Here is a 6,754-nt window from a genome sequence, read left to right as displayed (position 1 = left end):
ATTGTTTTCGTGTATTTAAACAGAAATTGATCGTTTTTGTTCATTACAAGAAAAGTATTAGAATATTATTTAGAAGAAAATAAATATTATATTTGCTATATTTTGATTTTATCTTAGGTAATCTATTAAACAGTCTTGCTTTGAAGAGAAATCCAAAATTTTATTATCTGTATATTGTAAATTATAATATGATTTTTTTAAAAGTATTATTGATGCATAAAAATGTTTGAAAGTTTTGTTCAATTCTACAAAATTTTGCTGTTAGGTTTATTTAAAATTAATTTAATTATCTATCATAAATGTTGAGTTTGATATTTTTGATAATAAGTAATTTATTAAATAATCATGAATTAAATAAGTAATTGGTCATAAATTTCAGAGTTATATATCATTAAAAATTTATATACATGGAATGTTTGTGTTATAAAGCTGTTATATAAAACAAATAATCAATTGCTATATATAAACAAAACATGAAGTCATATTTATTTATTTAAAACTTTTTAAAATATCATTTTGTAGTACTGTATACTTCAGCTATAAAATTTATTAAATATTTATATTTCTTTCGGTATATCAATAGCAAATTTTGTGGATTTCCATTATTTTGTAAGCAATAAATAAATTTGTCTGGTGATGGGTTTACAGGATTGATTTTTGCTCTATAAAAACCTTCCTGTATGATCTGTTTCCGTGGCAACCTATAATTATAATTTATCTGACATTGATGAATAAGTTCTTTGAATTAAATATTATGTAAACATCATAGTGCATTTCATTGATTAGTATTTTACAAAAATTATTTTGGACATTTTAAGGAAAACCAATTTCTGTACTAGCTTTATTATGTCTTTCATTTCCAATTCTTATAAAATTGAGGGATTTTTTTTTTTTTTTTTATTTTCAATTTTTTTGCTACATGCATATTTTTACTAAAGCTTTTCTCTGGGATGTATTACTAAGTTTATATAATGTATAATCATATATTAAACATATTATGCTCTTTTTTTGTGGGAATTAATTGGAACTTTTAATTGTTGCTTCAGAGAAAAAAATATGCTTATTATTTATTTTTCTAAAAATTTGAATATGTGAAAAAAAATGCACAAGAAAAGGAAAAAGTCTGACATCTGATAAAACAGCTATCCTCGAATACAGATTTGTATAAGTTAATTCAAATAAGTCATCTGAAATTCAAACTCTTGAATGTTGATTGTGAAATGTAAAGTTCATTCAGATTAATGTTTAAACCATAACCTAAGAACCCCAAAAGAATTATAAACACTTTTTAAATTTTATTTTTCATTATCAGCTCTTTTATTAACCAAACTCAATATTTTCTTTTTTTAATTTAGTTGATGAAACATTTAATTTAAATGATTCATTTCTTTACAACATTATTATTCATTTGATCTTTGTAAACTAAAAGGATTAATATTTAAATTAAATTAATTTTGTATGAAAAATACATAGTAGCATTTTTTTCTGGTTAATTTTGTAAAAATTTTCATAAAATTAAAACTGTATAGCTGCTTATTTTTCCTTATCTCATTTTTATACTCAATGTATATAAAAACACTTCTTTCAAAATTAGTTCAAGTGCTCGATCGGTCTTGATCAAACTTTCGATGATTATCGAATTTTCACGACTATCGAGAATCAGTCATGGTATCATTTTACGACTGGATTTCAAGGCATTGTTTTGCCTATCCAAAGGAAGGTTTTTTTTTTTTTTTTTTAACTTTTTAATTTGTATGCTTTTTTTACAGTAAATGCTTTTATATTTTTAAAAATGTATATTTTTTCTAGTTTTATATGTTTAAGAAATGTTTTTTCGATTTCATAATATATTTTATACTAGAATATTTTATTTTGTATTTAAATTTAAGATTGTTTATTAATGGTAAAACGGTTCACTTTCATTTCATAGCTATGTAAATTTTGATACTCAATTGTAATTAGGCTTTGACGGTTTTTCAAACCCGGTTTTAAAAAAACGGCTTTTTTAAATAAATTTATCACATTCGAAAACCGGATTTTAAAGTAAGAAAACCGGTTATCCGAAACGCCTGAATATTCCAATTCTTCAAATAAATAAATAAATAATAATATTGGTTGAGACCGATTTGTCTAGCAGCTGGGGGCTTAAGGTGACGAGATGCGAATTTATTAACAAGTGTAGATATATGTGAATTTCTGTTAAATGAAATAAGTTTGAAATTGTTATATGCTTTAGAAGAACGAGTTCAAGAAAGTAGAATTAGCGACTCTTTTGCTGTATTCGCACATTTCTAGTTCAGCGAAGAAATCTAGTGTACTTTTAGTTTCAAAAACCGAAATTATTAAGTTATCTATAAAAATATTGTCTTGAATATTTCCAAATTCTTATGTGTAAACAGATTCTGATGAAGAGCAAACCAAAGAAACTACATCAGAGTAATGCTTTTTTAAAAGAAGCCATAGAAAAATGAATTCATAAGTTTCTTGAAGACCCTGAAGAAACACTTACAAATCCAAAGACAATGAAAGCTGAATTTTCATTATTTGAGGCAACGAATAAAAGAACAAAAATCTTAGATTTATTATTTGATGCCATGAAAACTATAAAACCAAGCTCAGTAGTTAGTGAACGAGTATTTTCAATTTCAGACAATATTGTGTCCAAAATTAGACTTAGCTTTAAAAATAGACTTTAGCGTTCAGTCGATATTTTATGTTTTTTAAAATCCTATTTTCTTAGGAGAAATTAAAATTAGTGAAAACAATATAAATATTATTCAAAATTTTTGTTTAAGTTTTCGTTATTTCGTGTAAATAATATGTATATGTAATCTTTAATTTTATTGAATTTGATATTCATTTCGTTTTTTGTTATTTTATATAACAAAAAACGGGTTATTTTATATAAGGTTAAGGTTATTTTATATACCTTATTTTATATAACTTAGGGAAAATATTTTACCCTATTCTATTTTTTTGACAAAAATTCGAAAACCGGATAAAACCGGGTTTCTTGGAAATATGGAATTCCAAAACCGATTTTTCAAAAAGTTTGTTTTTTGTATCCTTTTAATTGTAATCCTTTTAATATCTCGACAAGTTCTACAAAGAAGTTTACAATAGAAGCACGAAACTTCGTATCCATATGTATGAGTGTAAGAAAACACTTCAATCATTGACACCTTTTTGCTATGAGGTAGGAATAAAAATTTAATATTTTGTGATTTTTTACTACCCCTTCTAAGAATCCAAAGTATTTTCATACTTTTCTTACCTTATTTGATGAAACTTTGTGGTTGGAAGTAAATGTTTCATTGCAATAGTTAAGGAAATAAGCGTTTGTTCCATTTTTTTGGGACACTCTGTACATATTTTGTTTATTTTAGAACTATTTGTGATGTTAAGGTTTTTGTGAAAATCAATGGTTGATTGAAAATTCTTTGAAGAAAACATTTAAACCCAGTACTAACACGAATCTTTGAATTGGTGATGGTGGCCAGGGAGCCATCTGGAGTATGAGGAGAAAATGTTGTTGAATAAGTAAGCAGATTCATGGCGGTATAGTAATACTGTTGTAGCTGTTAATGGCTGCATTGCCAATGACAGATCTCTTTCGGAGTGCATCATACATACAATTCTTGTTATGGGATCAATTCTAAATGATTCCATTCGTCCGTTGTGAAACACATGCGAATTCTGTCAGCAATTTTCAACCTATTTTCCCAGATGATTGCGGGCCTTTTCTATTATTTATGTTCTCCAAGGAAAGTATTTATTACATGCGAAAGCAATGGGCAAAATTTTTTTTGAAGGAGCTAGGGAGTAATAGAGATTTCGATTTGGACTCCCTTACCTGTGTTAGTAGTTGACTTTATAATGAATTCAGCCAAAGTACCTGAAAGGTAATCCATTGAAATCCATGAATAGATGCAATGGAATAATGTTTTTTACATGTATAGATTTTCAGTGTAATATGTAAAGATAATATTATGACGGAAATTTAGATATTTTTAGTTAATTGTGTTGATAGGTACTTGGTTTAAGACAGTTTACTTAAGTAGTGAAATATAATTTCGTTTTAAGAAAATTTTCTTAAACAATGCATTAATTGTGTTTGCAAGATTTGTGAAAACACTGTGTAACTCTTGTTTAAAAAAATCTTGACATTATCGTTAGAGATTTGAAATGATATGATAAAAACCTTCTCTAATGCTTATAAAGTTAATTGTTATTTTATCTGTTGTTTTATTATGTTATTTTTGTTGTTGTTTTATTGTTTACTGCTAATATTTAATGTGTTATAAGTCAATGCACATGATGTCACAAATACTTGGCAAATGCAACAATGCGCGGTATCTAAATGCATTATACTGTTTTGTGACTTCATTTCATTTTTTTCTCCTGCATAATGAATGATAAAATCCTAAAATAGGAAGAAAATTCAAGGGAAGATTTTATGTACATTTTATCAACATAAATTAGATCCATTACATTTCCCAGTCAGAAGTAAAAATGTGAACAAAATTATATCAGAAAAAGAAAGCTAAAAAAAAAAAAAATGCCATAAAATACGTTGATTTTGGTTTCGAAAATTTCGGATCCTAAAAGTAGGTTATGTAATAATTGTCTGTTTAATTATTTTTTCGTTTGTTTATTAAATAAAAAAGATTTAAAAAAGATTCTATCAATGATCTTTAAATATGTATTCAGAAGTTTATAAATGCACAATCATTTACTTCAATTTTCTTTAATTTCTCGTATAATTATAAATAAATTCAAAACAATATTTTGCTGACAAGCTAAGCTTTATTCTAAATTTTTATGGCTAGAGATTAACTGCATATTGAACAAAATTGAGGTTGATACAAACTTCTTTGAATTCGAAAAGCACATTTTTGCATTTATACCTGTCTGTAAACATGAAAACTCAAAACTGCTTTGAGTAAGACAGATAAAATTTCACATATGTCTTCTTCACCAAATTTGTAGATTTCTGTCAAATAGTGAACGAAATTCATTTTGTGGAAGTCTGTTTGTCAGGCTGTTAGAATATAAGTTAACATGATAACTACAAATGAATAAAGCTAGATGGAAAAAATTTGGTGCATAGATTTAACATCTAAAAGGTATCGAATTTGGTGTTAAATCCATCAAGAAGTTGACCATCTGTTGGTCTGTACTTTCACAAGCAGGCAAATGCGACAACTCAAAAACGAAATAACTTGAATATATGAAATTTGGTATGAGATTTTGTAACTACAAATGCCGTTCTGTGTCAAATTTTGATTTTAATGAATCAGAAAAAGATCAAAATACATATTCAGTATTTACTGCATTACAGTGAATAATCGCCAAAGATCGCACTCTAACTGAAATATGAATTTAAAATCAGCAATAAAATAACAGCATTTTTTCAAGGAAAAGTAAAATTCAGAAACTATGTTTCATTTATTCTATACATCTTTTTTTAATTTTTATGTTTTCGACAATATTTCCCAAGTAAAAGATTTTAACACTTTTTTAAACTCTAGATAAGTTTTTACTTACGCTAAGTTTTTGCGATCCCGATTCTACCCATGAAATATTGTGGTTCCCTTAAAACAGAAAAATAAAGAAGAAAGTAAAATATTTACTAATGAAAAACGTAACGAAACTTATTTTAAAACAGTTATATATCAAATTTTAATGAAACGATTTCTGTAACGATGACTGTATGATTAACTGCTTTTGCTGACAAATGCTGATTTCATTTGCTAGATAAGGTCCTGTTTTGGAGCTACACAAAGACTATCTTACAAAAAAAAAAAAAAAAAAAAAAAAAATTCAAGTATCTGAAAGAAGGAGATGGAAAATTTGTGTGCCCTGTGTAACCTTACTTTGCGGCAAGATTTCAGTGAGTTATGCAACAAATTATGAAACGCTGTCGTCCTGACATCCAGTCCTTAAAAGAAATCAGCGGCTGCCATTTTTGCGTCGTTGATGTCCTAAGGAGTACTCCAGTATTCAGTTTAAAATCCTAACTCGTACGGGACGTCAACCTCTGTACCGAGTATAATTTATTATTTGTACATCTCCAGCAAAAAACTGCATTTAAATCCATATAAGAAAGTGTGTTTTTTTTTTTTCAAGTTTATAACACGTAAAAATTTATGAGTTTTGTGTTGATCGTTCCTGTCCGTACCTGTTGTTCACAGACAAGAGTCATAACACTTGCGCATTTTTTTTTTTGTTGTTGTTGTTTAATTTCAATAGCATCCAGCATTTGTTTCGTTGAAATACAACATTCCTACATGTTTGAATACACCAAGATTTTTTGTCTTCTGTGAAATGTTTTTGTACCATTTAATATTTAATAATTTCTAAGTTACTTCTGTTTTCATAGCATATTCATCGTTGCTAGTTTAGATATTGAAATATCTGTGTTGATATTTGTTATTTGATCTCAATCATTGAAAGTGCATAAGACCATACCTTTTAAATGTTAAGGTATTCTACATGTTGATTTTCAAGTTGGTATTGTATTTCTGTATTTTATTTAAGCACGAATCAATTTATAGTTCTTAATCCGTAAGTTTGCGAACCGAAGCCAAAGCTGTCTGTTCTCGTTTTCTGATACCATTTTATGTGCCCTTGAGCTACGCGCTGAGTCTTATTAAGTATTCATAATCTCAGTCGCTCCCAAAGTGATAATTCTAAACAAGTGTTGAATATGTTTTTTTTTTCAGCTGTATGGTATTTTGGTATTATGAAAAAC

The sequence above is a fragment of the Argiope bruennichi genome, chromosome X1 (assembly GCF_947563725.1).
Source record: "Argiope bruennichi chromosome X1, qqArgBrue1.1, whole genome shotgun sequence".
Classification (NCBI taxonomy): domain Eukaryota; kingdom Metazoa; phylum Arthropoda; class Arachnida; order Araneae; family Araneidae; genus Argiope; species Argiope bruennichi.
This window is presented reverse-complemented; position numbering follows the sequence as displayed.